Genomic DNA, 17,283 nt, shown 5'->3' with positions numbered 1-17,283 from the left:
ACACACTGTGTCACGCTGAATATCTCTGAGAACTACGTTAAGGGTACACCCTCGTCGTCATAACCGACGGAGTGTCACGATATATATCTATATACATATATATATATGTTGTTGTATTTGGGGATGGTCATATTGCCAGTTTAGCCAATAAAAGCACACGCACTGTATATTTGGTGTTAATTTGCTTCAGCTTTATATTACATTACATTACATTAATCCTATTTCGGCCAGAGTTCTTTCGTCACACTTCTGTGACCTCATCAGTGGTCCTTTGCTTTCTTCTTTCTTATGTGTGTCCCACCTTCCTAACTATCAGCGATTTGTATTATGTATTCCTATTGTATGTGTCTACGCATGCGTATCCCTCAACGTGTGTCTATGTTTTGTAAGTGCATGTGTGTGTATGGGGAGTGCCTGTATTATCTATATCCTCTGTTAATACATGTTCGTTTATTTTTGTTTTTATTTATTTATTTGTTCATGTGTTTATATCTACTTTTTTTTTGTATTTAATTTAATTTTGTTAACGTATGTAGTATTTAATTCTATTTGTTTATCTATGTATTGTATTGTATTATATTTTGTTCATATTGTTATTGGTTTATGGGGAATTTATTGTCATATGTTGTGGTTTGTTGGGGTTAGGGTTAGTGTTCCATTCCAGTTTCCTATTCAGGCTAGGTTTCTCTTCTATTATGTGTGTAGCTTCTGTAATTTGTCTAAGTGCTGCGTCTCTGCTATCTGTGGACAAGATTTTAATTTCTATGTTGTTGAGTGAGCCTCCATGTTCTTGCTCAGCGTACTGGTGCAGAACTGATGAGCTCTTCCGTTCCTTAAGTTCCGTCCAATGTTCATTTGACCGCTCCCCTATGCTCCATGCTGTTTCACCTACATACGTCATTGTCTTGTTACTGCATCGTCCCTCTGTACATCTTATACTATAGACCACATTTCTGGTTTTACAGTTTGTTTGTGGGCTAAATCTACATACAGTACAGTTCCTATCAGTGCAGGGGATTCTACTAAAAGGGTATGTTCTACTGATAAGGGATTTGATAGGGTTGCTTGGCCTTTCAACAACCTTAATTCTTAGCTTAAGTTTGTCTAGGGCCCTTCTAAAGCGGTACGCCAGTTCGCTTCTAGGGGTGATATCGACGAACATGGCGCTCTGGTATTTGTGGCTATCATACCATGAGTTGGCCTTCCCTATTTTCTTCTTAATCCTTTCAATGGTGTTCCATGATTTGCTCCTATAGAGTGGGCAAATCCCATTCCTATCGTTACGTTTGATGGTTTCAAATTTCTTCATGGCTCCTTTGTATACTCTGATCCTGTCTTTATGGCTGTAACCTGAGAACTGCATGCGGTGGACGAAATGTTGTATATGTCTCTTTAACTCTGTAGGGTTGCACATGCAGGACACATTTCGCATTACTCTGACGAGGTCTGCCATCAATATATTAAATTTGGCATTGTCCGCAATAGCCGAGTTCCGGTGGATCAGGTATTTGGAGGCCATAGGTTTTGCATAGTGTGAATGGAGGATTCGGGTTTTATTATTCTCAGTTTCTAACCAAAGTTCAGTATCTAGTACAGGTAATCTATGGTTAGGGTGTTTAGTAGGGTAGTCTATCGTAACCTTAATACTCTGGTGGATGGAGTTAGCTATTTGCTGGATGCTCTCCATAGTATTAGTTTCTATTTATATTTCATGAGTACTCTCTTGTGGGGGTGTCTTTACCACTACGTTGATATCATCGACATATCGAGAGTACATATTCACGAGTATGGAGTTCTGTGTCAGGCGTTCCTTAAGCCTTCTGTCCCACCATACCATGAAGAGATTGGCCACATCACCGGCGATACTAACACCGATGGCTGCCCCCTCGTCCTGGGCGTATATTTTGCTGTTAAACTTAAATGTGTGGCCTTTTAGGGTGACCTTTATACTAGCTCCTAGTGCATGTGCGATCATTTTCTTTACCTGATGAACATTAGCGGGGGTCCGTATGGCTCTGGTCCATCCGCTCCATCTCTCTATAGGGGTCTTCCTAGCCATAGAGGTAATTGTGGGTGGTCTACCTCTTAAACGTCTACTAGGGCAGAAACCTCTAAGGTCGTGTTTATCTAGATATACCTCGTCATATGTCAATCTAAGTAGGAGGCCCAGTTCTTCTGTGTTGACATTGCGGAACTCCACTTCGCTCTCGTTGATCATCTCCACGCACTTTTCCACCGCAAAATCCACGTCGATAGATGGGTATAGTGATACCACATCCATGCTACCCACTATACACCCTGTTAGGTCACAGGTGTTGTTACAGTCGTTGATCCTGCTGAGGAGATCTTCTGTGCTGTTACCAACATCAGGTGACATCCGGATTATAGGGTGTATAATCATTGAGACGAAGTAGGAAATCCTGTAGTTGCTAGCAACATTCGCTCCACAGACTAGTGGAATATATATAAATGGAATATATATATATATATATATATATATATATATATATTTGGATTTATGTTGTTGATGGCATAAACTTATTTTACAGTTTACTTTGGTCTATCGAATGCAACACACATATATATGTAGGTATGTATGTGTGTGTGTATGTGTGCTCAAATTACCATGCGATGGAACTGAACCCGAAACCATATGCATGGGAAGCAAATTTCTCACCACACAGACACGCCTGCACCTCTTTAGTCTAAATGTGCTCAATAATAATAATAAAATTCCTAAGCCTTTCTCTATCAATTTTATTCCCATCATTATGTACATTAAACGGAATTATATAAGAAGATGGTGTGAAAGTTCCAGCAGGACATTTAATTAAGTGAAATATAATGTAATCATTGCATCATTGCAGGGATGTAGGGTTGAGTCTGAGGTTGGTAGTGCAAAGACAGCTACGAAGCAGGCTTTAATGTAAAACTATGTAAAACTGGCTTAGACTGGTTATGGAAATCACAATGGTTTGTACAGTGTCATCAAATCTCTTTAAAATTCTGATGATATAAATGCTTCTCAGAGCTGCAGAAAGTAAAGCAAAGCCGGTGGGACTTGGTGGAGTATGTCAAACGCTCCCGCACAGGCTTTCATGGATGACACTACCATCCTGACATTCAAAGAGTCAGATCCTCGCAAGATGCTAATTCGACTGGATGACTTAATGATCTGGAGCAGGATGACACTTAACTCGAAGAAATCTCGAGGTCTCTCCTCCAGGAAAGGGAAGTTGAACCAAGAAACCAGACTTGAATGGATGACCAAAGACTGACACTCCGGCGGTTACAACGACGAGGGTTCCAGCTGTTCCGATCAATGGAGCAGCCTACTCGTGAAATCAACGTACAAGTGGCTGAGCATTCCACAGACACACATATCCTTAACGTATTCAGGGTGACAAGGCTGGCCATTTGAAATACAGGTACAACTTATTTTTGCCAGCTGGGTGGACTGGAACACCTCAAAATAAAATGTCTTGCTCAAGGACACAATGCGCCGCTGGGAATCGAATTCACGACTTTACAGTTGTGAGTTGAATACCCTAACCAATGAGCCACGCATATGGTAAAGTCTGGGAAGACGGTACTCTGAAAGATGCAGACTCTGAAGGATACGAAACGGGTAAAAGTGTTCGCTCAAACAGTTGATGAAAGTCTCCAGAAGATTGATCGCTTTCCATTCCCGGGAAAATACAAAGTATGGTGTTTCCAACATATGCTTATATCAATGTTGTGATCGCTACTTGTACACACAATTGCCACGAACACAGGTGAAGCAATGGAGGCGAAAATCTACAAACTTATCTAGAAAAGACTAGGTGTTGCTTCTGGATTGTCTGATGTTAACCTTTACTGTCGACAGACAAAACTGAAGTTGCCACTGAAATTAATTGTAGAAGAATACAAAGCTGGAAAGACGAAATTGCAGATGATGTTAGGGTGCCCCAAGGACAGAGCGGTCAGATCATTACAGCCTACATTGAAAATAAACAGGAAATGGAAGGCCTTATATGCCACAGTAGAGGCTAAAAAAGAACTCGCCCTTAAGAAAGTCATTGACTTTACCCAGCAAGTAAAATGCAATGGTTGTCGACGAGTACGGGTAGAGACTGCTGAAGCTTGATAATACAGGAAGTAAGGTTAGAGGAGGATAAAATAAGGTATTACAAAAGTAATACAACAGATTTGATAAGGACAATCGACAAATTGAGACGAGTCATTTGCAAAAGTCAGTTACATGGAACGATGTGTGGGAGATGGATTAAAAATAAAAATTCAATCATAAAGTTGTGCTTGGACAAAATCTGAAGGGGAAATGAGAAATATATGCAGACCTCCCAGATTGGTGCAAAAATTTTACCAGTATAAAAGGACAAATACTAGATATTGTCCTATGGTCGAAATCAGGTGCCAAAATATCTTGTTTGAGTTGACTGTTCCTTACGAGAGCCGAGTAGATGAAAGAAATAACAAAAGAGGGGTACCATTGCATTGATGAAACCGAAAAAGAATACAGCAAGCCATTAAACATAGGAGAAAGGAAACCAAGTTTAAAGCAGTGAAAATTCATGAGGTGGATTTTATGGTCGAGCAATAAAGTCACTCAAAGGTTCCAATTTCAATTTCTCTAAATAAGAGCAGGAGCACACCTTGGAGTCACTACCTAGGTGGTCCTGCTTTACCTGCTCATCTTGCAACGAATTTCAACATACAGTGCGAAAAATCTAAGGGAGGCAATTCTTATATTACACATTGGTATTAAGAGTTATTTCCCTTCGTCTATATCGACTTCAAAAGATGGAAGATAAGTGCTTGGTTACGATGGGATCTCCTGTGTTGGATTTATATGGAGGGAACGAAAATGTTTCAATCAACATCGCTTAAATTTCACCTAACCAAAGACACTACTGTGAAATGGGGTCTGAATTCCCCTCTTCTTGACAGTGGAGCAGTCCAAATACCTGTCACTTTTGATTTGTCCACAAAAGTAACAGAGAATAGGCAAGATACATATGTATTGTGTGTGTGTGTATATATATATATATATATATATATATATATACAAACACACACACACAATAATGCCTCGATATACGAGTTAATTTGTTCCCGGAGATCACTCGTAAAGCAGAGCAATAATTTTCCATCGTAGCAAATCCCTGAAAATTATTTTACCTATAAAATTTATAACATTCGTAAATAAATGGCAATAAAACAACAGTAAAATGTAAAGAATACTATATGTAAAGGAAAAAGAATGTCATGATCATTTATAGTAAAAAATATTATAATAATCGTTTTCTGAATCACTTTCCCTCGCACTAGACTCGTGCACACCATCACTTGTAGACGCGATCTCTGATTCACAAGCACTCGTAGACAGACTTGTAGATTTCTTTTTAAAAAACAAGGCTAGAGTTTTTTGCTTAGAAGAAGCCTTTTTATCGCTCTTTTTAAATTTCTCGGTAACACACAGAAGCATTTGTTATGAAAGTCGAAACTTTTGCACTTTGTTCAAAATTTGGATCTTGTGTTTGAAAAATAAAACTCGTAAACCTGGGGTTTCGTAAAATGGGTCCTTGTAAAATGAGGTATTACTGTATATGTTCAGGCATACTTACACAAATGTGTCCCCATTGACCTAGTTTCTTCATAACTTCCAGTAAAAATGGATATTTTTTAAATGAAATTTTCTATAAATACACTCCAGATGATATAGATTCCTATTATACTGAAATTTGACGTGAAATTTTTTTCCAATTGAAAGGAAAGGGTTTTTGGAAAATTCACTTGATTCTGGTTTGTTTCCTCATAACTTTCAGGAAAATGTAATCGTAAGAAGGTACCACAGTGTGATGTAGTTCACTGTACTGTGTCCATGACCAACACTTGTCAACAATCCAGTCTGCCAAGCTGTAAGCAGGTATTACTGTGTTGTGTTCATAAACAATATATTTAATACTCATTACTTGATTCTAAAGAGAGAGGAAAAGGAGAATAAGAGAAGCATGAGAGGAAGACAGAGAGAGAGAGAGAGAGAGAGAGAGAGAGGGGGGAATGAGAGATGCAGAGAGAGAAGGACAAAGAGTAAAACAGGTGAGAGAGAGATAAAGAAGAGAGAAAAGGTATGGGTAAGAAGTAAGAAGTAATATTAGAGAGTCTCCCTACTAAATCACATCACTGATGCAATTTTTATGTGATGACATAAATTGTACAAGATTATTTCTCATTATCTAAAATCTTTATAATTCTTCCATTATAAACATACTCCCTAATTCTCCTTTTTAAGATTATAACTCTCTCACACGTCTCTTTCCCCTCCCTCTCTTACCAATGCATCATAGCTCCCACTCCCAATTGACTCATTTCTATCCTTGCACAATATTCATAGGGCTGCGAGCTGGCAGAATCGTTAGCATGCCGGGCGAAATGCTTACCAGTATTTTGTCTGCCGTTACGTACTGAGTTCAAATGCTGCCGAGGTTGACTTTGCCTTTCATCCTTTCAGGGTCGATTAAATAAGTACCAGTTATGCACTGGAGTCAATCTAATCGACTTAATCCCTTTGTCTGTCCTTGTTTGTGGGCAATAAAGAAATAAATATTCATCTGTTTTGCTTTAGAATCTTCTTATCCCTGCCGCTAATCTTTACTGTCTACCATTTCCCTGCTGATGTCTACACTGTGACACACCACCTTGTTTTCATCCACCCCAATCTCTCATTTTTTTCTGGTTTTCGTTGTATTAATTCCTCTTTAATTATTTCACTTCTCTCCATATTCCCTTCCTTCCCCCTAGATTTCTTTTGTATTAATCCATCCCCCTCTATTTTCTCTAAATCTTTCTATTTGTAAACACTGCTACAAATATGCACTTTGCCATATTCTTCTGATGAGGATAACCTGGCTTTGTCTAACAGATCCATAGGAACTTTTCTAATTTCGTACACCTGCAAAACCATGGGTCTTTATTATGTATGAATGTCATTATGACGTAAGCCATGGTTTGCCTGAAACAGCTGTGAAAATAAGACTATTACATAATCCCTGTCATTTTGTATTCTTTATTCTGTACTCTGTACTTTAGATCTCATGAAATATATACACATTAAGTCTACTTGTGTTTATCTGCCTTTCTACTGACATGCCAGCTCAATGAGGGACCATTCTTATTGCTGACTTTCTTCCCCAGATGAAGGAGCTGGATTTTAAGTTATTTATCTGAATACTACACCATGGATATCTATACAATGCTTGCTTTGTGTTCTCCAACAACCATTTACACACACACATACATATATACATATATATACACACAAATACACACATGCACATACACATGCACACACACACATATGCACACACACACACACATGCATGCCTATACATATACATACACGTACATGATGAGCTTCTTTCAGTTTCCATCTTCCATATCCTCTCACAAGGCCTATGGCTTTCACAGAAGACACTTGCTCAAAGTGCCATACAGTGGGACTGAACCTGGAACCATGTGGTTGGGAAGCAAACTTCTTAACTACATAGCTACAGTAAAGTCAAGTGAGTAAACTGAAGCTTCCATACTGGTTCATGTGGTCCCTACTTTATAGATAGCAGGGAGTCTGTTGAGGGGAGATTTGGTTGTCAAATTCAGTACATAAAAGTTCCTTTACTGGTTTATGTGCCCCCTTTAGAAAGTTTGTTGAAGAAAATCTGGTTCTTTTATTCAGTAGATCCTGTTTACTATACAGAAGCTCCGTCACTGTCTCATGTTCCTTGTTTTATTGAATTAGGAATAGGTGAAGTATGATTTGTGGGAGATTTGGTAGATATTTCTTGTAGATCAAATAATGTATCTAACATTTGGTGTTCTGGCAGCCATTGAATATTTTGCAGGATTAGGAGTTTAAAATTTAGGAAGAACAAGGGAAAACATGCATAGAACATACATGTTTCATTTTCTTTTGTTTGCATACATATTACAAAGATCTTAAAATTTCTAGTCTCAGGTAATCATGTATAGCACCATTTCATTCTTATTAGAAATCATCAGCATGACATAACCCAAGATAACTAAATTATAGTAAGTTAAACATTTTGTGAAGCAAGACATTTTTTATAGATGAGAAATAATTACAGTCTGGATGACATTTTATTGTAGAGGTTCCCTTATTGACCCCTTATCACTGGTTCACTTTTCCACTGTTTTCTCAAGCAACAAACATGACAGATACAATAATTCTGTTACACTGACACTGTTTCATACAACGACAGGCCGGGGGTTTGAAATACTTTATCATCTGGTTTAACCCTGGTCCTTCCTGGTCCTTGGGTATCTTTTAGGAGAGGCAAATTTATCTCTTTTTTACTTGTTTCAGTCATTGGACTGTGACCATAGGGAGGAAAGGCACTACTTTGAAGGGTTTAGTTCACCAAATTAATCCCAGATGTTATTCTTAAGTCCGGAACTTATTCTATCAGTCTTTTTTGCCAAACTGCTAAGTTAGGGAGATGTAAACAAACCAACACCATTTGTGAAGTAGTGGGAGGACAAACTCTCTCTCTCACACACACACACACACACAGGTTTCCATACAGCTTTCATTTACCAAAATTGACTCACAAGGCATTGGTCAGTCCATGGCTATAGTAGATGTGTCCAAGGTGTTGCACAGTGAGACTGGACCCCGATCTACACAGTTGCTAAGCCAGCTTCATAACCACACAGCTATGCCTATTTGAAACAAGTATTTGGCCTGAGTATATGGGGTTTCATCTTGCAGTTATCCTCATCTTGGAGGACCCGTAAAAAAAAGTGAGGGGCACTTTCTTTCTACGATGACCAAGACGTAAAAAAACTAAGAAAGAGCAAAAAGTGAAAAACAAAAGAAACAGCATCACTTCCATCCTCACCATGCAATCACTTAAATTGACCGCAGTTCATTACTGGTACTTAATGTGATCAGTACTGGATTATTGAATTGTCAGTTAAAACAGTGATTTGATTGATTTGTAAACAAGAAAACAAATCAATAAATTTGTTATTTAATGTAACAGCAGCAGTGAGGCCATTAGCATTGGTTCTTTACCATCTGGACCACCACCACCACCACCACCACCACCACCACCACCACCACCACCACCACCACCACCACCACCACCACCGCTGCCACCACCACCACCACCACCACCACCACCACCACCAACACTGCAACCACCACTACCATCACTTTCGATATCACTGCCATCACAGTAGCTGCCAACGCTACCACAGCAACACCAGCAACCCTAACCTTAACTACACCCACTAGCGCCATCGCCATTACTGCCGTTATCATCTCAGCCACTGTCACATTCTCCACCACCACTACACTGCCACCATCTCAAACACCACCACTACCCCCATCAACAACAGCAGTAACCACCACCACCACCACCACCACCACCACCACCACCACCACCACTTCAACATGATCTCCATTCTTTTTAAGATCGAAAGAATTCAAAGTTAATTTGATTGCAATAATTAGAATGTTTTCTTTGTTGAAATAATTAATTGCTGACAGTTTTCACGTCAATTGCTTTGAAGTTGGAAATTATAAACTTGATTAAATCATAATTGGAACTTAATTAGCGATTTGTGAAAATCGCAGCTGACAAACTCGACAAGAGAGATACTTAAAAACTAAAGAGGTGATAGTTCATAAACCAAGTCCACATAGCCATAGGTAGGTACCACCATGTGAGAAAGTTCACTGCACTGAGTTCATGAATAAGACACATTACTGTGAACAATCTAGTCAACCTAGTATGTAGGTATCATGGTGTAGTATAGTTAGCTCTCTGCATTGTGTCCATGACCAACACTCTGAACTATCAGCAGTCCAGTCTGCCTAGTTGTATATAGGTACCCCGTTGTGTCCATGATCGGTTTCATTTGGTTACAGTTGTCATTCTGGATATCCATGAAGTTTAATTTCTCCCCAGTGCTGGAGGTGAGTGAGTTCTTCTTCGTATAGGAATCTCACCAACCTACTTTCTATCAGTCTCTGCTCAACGTTGTCAATTTACTCCTTGGTGGTTTGCAATTTTCTTCAGTTTCCAGCTTCCATTTCTTCTTCACTGATGTAATAAAATAGGGTAGAACTGCTACCCAGGGCTTCTGGCCAGTCTTGGGGCTGGATGAGGAGACTTCTCATTTTCTCTATTCCCTATATTGTTGATCCTTGGGTAAAACTGAAGATGGGTCTATTTGTCTTTACTTCCACCAAGGCTGTCTTCAGAATCTGGATAAACAATGTTACAGCAGCAGCAGAAGCAGAAGCAGCAGCAGCAACTGTGCTTGTCTGTTGCTATTGACTACCACCCAACTTTTCTTTTATTTATTTATTTATTTATTTTGTCTGGATAATAGGTCCTGATGTGGTTTGTACTCTCGTACATGCAAAAGCTGAGATTTCTGCCTCGCACCACTAGTCTGATGGCCTCCCCTTCACTGTGCTTCACAGATGTGGTCTGGACTTAGGTACTTTGCAGATATCCACTTGGCCATATATATAACTGCAGGTCATCTCTGTTTTCAGTATCAGCTTGTATTGTTCTCCAGAGGTGACGACAAAGCAAGGGTCAATAAAGAAGATAAAGGAGAAGAAAGAAACAGAAGTGAAGAGAGTATGTGGAAGAAGAAGAAGAAGAAGATAAAGAAGAAAAAGAGTAAAGAGAGCAAATAGAAGAAGATAAACTGCCCTATACCCCCCCCCCCCATGTACAGTAACACTAAATTGTGGGCAGGTGTGTGGTACATCAGCAGTTCCTATCCCTTTCCCTTAATGTCAGTCTATCTACGCAGCCCCAAACTTCTGTTTTCTCTTTCTTGGTTGATACAATCCACATTCAGTCTCATATCATCCACGACTTTCTTTACATTCTCTTTTGACATCATGTGGAAGCCCCACTGCTTCTCAGTTTAATTCTTCTGGCAAGAAGCTACTCTTTTATGTGACCTGCATCATGCAGCTCCCATGAATTTTCTTTAGCTTTGAGTTGACCCATGTCTAGTAACTTCTTGGCATTGTTTGATAGGATCCAGTGATAGAAACACAGTATAGCAACAGAACCATATTTTAATTCTCTCACAGACTGCATTGAGTACATGCTTTATGACTCCGAGCAGACGTATACCATTTTCCAGCAGCACACTTGACCAAAAACTTTGCAACAAACACTGGAAGTGGGCTGGAAATAGTTGGACTTTGATGCCCACTTCAATGATCAGCCATGATTTGCTTGATCAACCAAAAATAGAGGGTTGTGAAAAGCCAATTTCTGCAGATGAAGTGGTGGACGTGTTGATTAAATCAACCCTGAAAGGATGAAAACCAAATTTGACCTCAGTGGGATTTGAACTCACAACAACAAAAGACGAGCTAAATCAAGTACTGTAAAATGTTTTGTCTGATGCTCTAACGGTTCTGTCAATTCTACAGCTTAAATTGGCTTTAAAGCAAGAATTGAAATGGTGTTATTAACTCTACTGGTCAAAGTTTTATCTCTTACGCCAGAGGCATTGACCATTTGAAAATCCAATAATTGTGATGTGGAAACAAAAATCAATCAGTGGCGGTGACGTTTCACAGATGAAATTGTTGTCTGTATTTTATTTGGTAATTGAAGTTATCCGATGAATTTTCTCTGCAGAGACATGAAAACAGGTGAACCTACGTCACAGAGTTACATCTCTTGAGGATTTGGTAGTTGGGTATTTTGATGAATTACCAGCAAGAAGTCCTTTGTTACTTTTACTGCTATTGATAGCTGAGAATGGGTTTGATCACTGCTGGAGAAATAAATAATAGAGGAATGGCAAAGAAAGAGAGAAAGTAAAAGAAGAGAGAAGTGTAAGTTGACAAAGTGAAAGAGGAAGAAGAAAAAGGAGAGGAGCAAGGGGAGTAAGTAAAGGAAGAAGAAGAAGAAGAAGAAGAAGAGTAAGGAGTGAAAGTAAAGGAAGGAAAAGAAAAGAAAAAGAAGAGCAAGTAAAAGAGGAAGAAAATAAAGAAGAACAGAAGAATGAGGAGAGAAAGTGGAAGAAGAAGAAGAAAAAGAGTAAAGAGAAGAAAAAGACTAAGCAAAAAGGAAAAGGGGAAAAAGAGAAGAAATACCAGGTTTTCATTAACTGCTGATGGAATCAATACAGCGTTTTGTGGAATCTGAGAAGTTAATTAGGAGAATTTGATGAAATGGAAGACAAAATTATCTTCCTTCAATATATGGCACACAATATATATGGCAAAGGAACTAATCGCAAAGGAAACTTCAATGTTTTTATTATATTCCCAGGATGTGATGAATGTGATGGTGTTGGTGGTTGTGGTGGGGGCAGTTGTGAGGTGACCAACCTATAACTGATTGTACACACACACACACAGACACACACACATATGTACATACATCCGTTCAATGAGTAGGCGACATTTGATTGAAGGTTTCAAAGTAGAAATTATTTGAGAATCGATAACGTGAAATATAGATTTTCTGTTTCAATTGGATCACTTAGGAATTATTCTATTAAATTTAGTCTTTGTTGTAAAGGGTAGAATCTGTGGAGTGGCCATGGACTCAACATTTGAAGATATTTAGTTAAATACCTTAGTTTAGGTTCAAATCTTATAGGTATCGACTTGATAAAAATTAATACAAGTAGAAAACTGGGGTTGATATAATCAACTATTTCTTCTCCCAGAATTTGCAACCATGACAGAAATATCTGTCATTAACCCGTTAGCATTTAAACTGGCCATATCTGGCCCAAATATTTTCAGTGTTTTCATTCAAGTTGGCTATATCTGGCCTCTCACACCTACCCTACAATGTCATTCTAAAAATAAGTAGTCACATTATCGAAATCTCAAAGCTATGAGATAATGCATGACACATTCAAAACAATGTGAATAAATAAGCATGACACGATTCTAGGGATGACACTCGTGGCAAGTCTTCCAGATTGCTCATCATCTTCCAAGGACATTCTTCCATTTTTGAAGTGCCTATGCCATTCGAAGCATTGCGTATGAACCATTGCTTTCTCACTGTAAGCTTGTTGAAGCATCCTCAGTACCTCTGCAGCAGACTTCCCAAAACTTCACGTTGGCTCTTTGTTCCAACTTCCTGTCCATAACAAAGTCGTAGACTACAGCATACATGTGATCACAAAAAACACAAATTTCACAACTTGTGAAGTAAACACAGCAATGTCACTCAGCACACTGCCCCATGAAGGTCACTGCTAGCCCTCACTGTGCATGCAACCGTGTGCTGTCATCTGTTGGTGCACTTCAGAATTAGTCTGGGAACTTTTTGATACCATCTCATACATATTTCATACTTTAGCCTCTCAACACCTCATCTCCCTCAATACTACACCTCACATCAGTTGAGGGGGCTTTTGTTTTGCAAGTTACTCGATGACCAGTGCCAGTGCCATGTAATAAGCACCCAGTAACCTCTGTTAAGCATTTAGCATTAGAAAGGGTACCCAGGCATAGAAACCATACCAAAGCAGGCATTGGAGCTACGTGCAACCCTCTGGTTCACCAGCCCCTGTTAAAATGTCCAACCTGTGCCAGTATGGAAAATAGGCATCAAACGAAGATGATGTGGTAAGGAGCTTGCTTCCCAACCACTTGGTTCCAGGTTCAGTCTGCCATGCAGTGGGACTGTGTTCTGTGTTCAACTCCTGCATTCAACTTCATTTTTCATCCTTCTGAAGTCAATAAGATAAAATAATGGAAGCCATGTCTGTTTGTCTCTTCATCTTTTTTGCTCCCCTCTCTCCCTCCAGCACTCCCCCACTTCTTCTCTCCTTCTCTTTCTGCCTGTCTCTCTTCTCCTTGTCTATTTCCTCTTCCCTCTCCTCTGCTCCTTACATTCTCCCTCTCCTCCTTTTCTCTCTCTCTCCCATCTTCCCTCTTCTTCTATCCCACCTATTTTTTCTCTCTCACCCTCCATCTATTTCTCCCCTCTTTCTTACCCTCTCTCTTTATCCTTCTTTCTTCTTCTTCTCTATTTCCTACTCCTTTTCCTCCACCTCTCTTTCCCCGTAGTCAGTTGTTTCAGATAATTTGCAGGAATTACACATAATAAATACAAATATACACACTAATTTGGTGACTTTTGAGTTTAGGACATTTCTTTCACTTTTGCCTGTCCTCTTCACATTTATTGGCATTTCATTTAACAGCTGCTGAAGAATTTTTTGTTGATTTCTTCTTGGGATTCTGCCTGTGACTGGCATGTTTGTCCTAGACTTGAAGTAGTTTATGTTTTCCATTTTTGTCATTGTTTGATACACACATGTATAAACGTATATATATATGTATGCTGGCATCATGTAAAAAGCACTCATGTCGGTGCCATGTAAAAAGCTCCCAGTACTTTTTGTAAAGTAGTTGGTGTTAGGAAGGGCATCCAGCTATAGAAACCCTGCCAAAACAGACAATTGGCAGTTCCTCAGCTGGCCAGCTCCTGTCAAACCGTCCAACCCATGCCAGAATGCAAAATGAGCTTTAAGTGATGATGATGATGATGATGATGATGATGATGATATATATATATATATATATATATATATATATATATATATATATATAGTGATGATGATGATATGTGTATACATACATACATACATACATATATATATATATATATATATATATATAGAGAGAGAGAGAGAGAGAGAGAGAAAGAGAGAGAGAGAGAGAACTATTTCAAACCTATGAAAAGCATTTACACACACAATTTGAGCAACATTGCCATGGCCATCAAACAAAAAGGCTACTTATTATGTCAAAGGAATTTCCGCTTGATTGGCTGGCTGTTAAAAGGTCTATGTACTGTTAAGGCCATTTACTTCTTTAAAGTACTTCGCAACAATTAAAAGTGTCATTTCATATAGACATAAACCAGCTTATTGTTATTATTGTTGTTGTTGTTATGGTTGTTGTGATGATGGTTATTGAAAAACAAAATAAAAAACATTAAAAAGAATCTTCATGATCACCATCATCATCATCATCATCATCATCATCATCATCATCATCATCATCATCATCATCATTAATATATTGGCTGATGTGAAAGTACTGCAAGCCATCTATGGCATCTCTTTGGAATTATTGGAGATGGTGAGATAAAATATTTGGTTCGGTGGAATTGATAAACACAACAGAAATGTCTTGAAAATAGGAAGAAATTCCATTATGATGTAGTCTATCTCTTGGTATTGATTACCAATCTTTTCAACCCCATAACTGCTCCATAGTGGTTCCACAGACAACGGAATCTCCATTTTTCTCTGTAACAAAAAAAGACCCCAGTTTCCCCCACTTCCCATCCCTTCCTTACACCTCGGCTTCCGTCACAGCAAAACTGAATTGTAAACTATTGTTGAAATTGTCCCCCTAACTCCAGCTCTAGCACGAACTCTCTGTCCACATATTGTTATATAGACACTTCCTTTGTGTGTGCACACGTGTGTATGTGTATGTGTGTATGTCTGTGTGTGTATGTATGCATACCAATTCAAGACAATCCTTAGGTGTTTCCATACACATATGTATGTACATTGTTAAATTGCTAGCTAGCATTTTATATACATATATGTGTGTGTATATATTTTTGTATAAATGTATGTTTATATATATATATATCTGTATATAAGTGTGTGTATAGATATATATTAATGTGTATATAAATCTCTATATATGTGTGTGTGTGTGTGTGTGTGTGTATGCATATCAATTCAAGACAATCCTTAGGTGTTTCCATATACATATATATATGTACATTGTTAAATCGATAGCTAGCATTTTATATACATATATGTGTGTATATATATTTTTGTATAAATGTTTATATATATATATATATATATATAGATATATATATCTGTATGTAAGTGTGTGTATAGATATATGTATTAATGCATATATAAATTTATTTATATATATGTGTGTGTGTGTGTGTGTATATGTATGTATATTTGTGTGTATATATGTATATGTATACACGTGTGTCAGTTAATGTGTTTATATCTGTTTGTGTGTGCATGTGTTTTAAAATGGGGGAAGGGATAGCAAAGTTCTCCCCACTTCTATTCCCTCTGATTATTCCATGCAAAACTTGTTTCTCACAAAACAAGAAACAAACAAAAACTTTTTATAACTTATATTAGTGAAAATATATAATGCTTATTTTATATCTCTCCCTCCACGCCTTCCTCTTCTCCATCATAATCATCATCATCATCATCATCATCAGCAGCATTCTCATCCCTCAACCTTTTAGCATTGACATTACTCTATCAGATGTAATGTTTATTTATTCACATCATTTTAAATTAATCTTGCATTGTCTTGTAGCTTCAAGATTTTGATGATCTGACTGTTTATTTTTTAGAACGACTTTGTAGGGTAGGTGTGAAAGGCTGGATCTGGTCAGTTTGAACATAAGATAGGTCGAATACTTGAGCTGGATATCATCATCATCATCATCATCATCATCATCATCATCATCATCATCGTCGTCATCATTATCATCATCATCATCATCATCCTTTAACGTCCATGCCAGCATGGAAGGCAGACATTAAGCAATGATGACGATGATGATGATTCCGTGTTGGCTTGGATTGGACGGTTTGACCAGAGCAGGAGAGCAGCACCAGGTTCCAGTCCAATTGGGCTTATTTTCTACTGCTCAATGCCCTTCCTGATGCCAACCACTCTACAAAATGTGATGGATGTTCTATTGCGTGACACCGACATGGGTGTCTTTCGATGGCACCGGCATGAGTACTTTTTATGTGCCTCTTCAGCAGAGGGAGCAGCATTAACATTTCTGCAGAAGAGGGGGGTGGGTCTTCTTGAGTACCACAAGGTACCAGATATCTTGATCCTTTGTCATCTCCTCCATAAGGTTTAGTGTCCTGAGATCTTTCTTTAATATTTCATCCCACGTCTTCCAAGGTCTCCCTCTTCCACGAGTTCCCTCTACTTTGTGTGATTGGTTCTTCATTATTTTAAATGCTAAAGGGCTTCGGAAATATCAGTCAGTTTAATAGACTTATAGCATTAGCATTTGGGATCTGCCTGCTTTCCTGCCTACCTGAGAAGTTAGGTTTGTTCACTCGCTCATTTCTTGTCACAATATATGTAAATGAAATAAAAATGAACTAAAAATATAGCTCAGAGAGGCCATTGGCATGTATTTGAACAACAAAGAT

The sequence above is a fragment of the Octopus bimaculoides genome, chromosome 26, assembly GCF_046866305.1.
Source record: "Octopus bimaculoides isolate indiv1 chromosome 26, ASM4686630v1, whole genome shotgun sequence".
Taxonomy (NCBI): Eukaryota; Metazoa; Mollusca; class Cephalopoda; order Octopoda; family Octopodidae; genus Octopus; species Octopus bimaculoides.
This window is presented reverse-complemented; position numbering follows the sequence as displayed.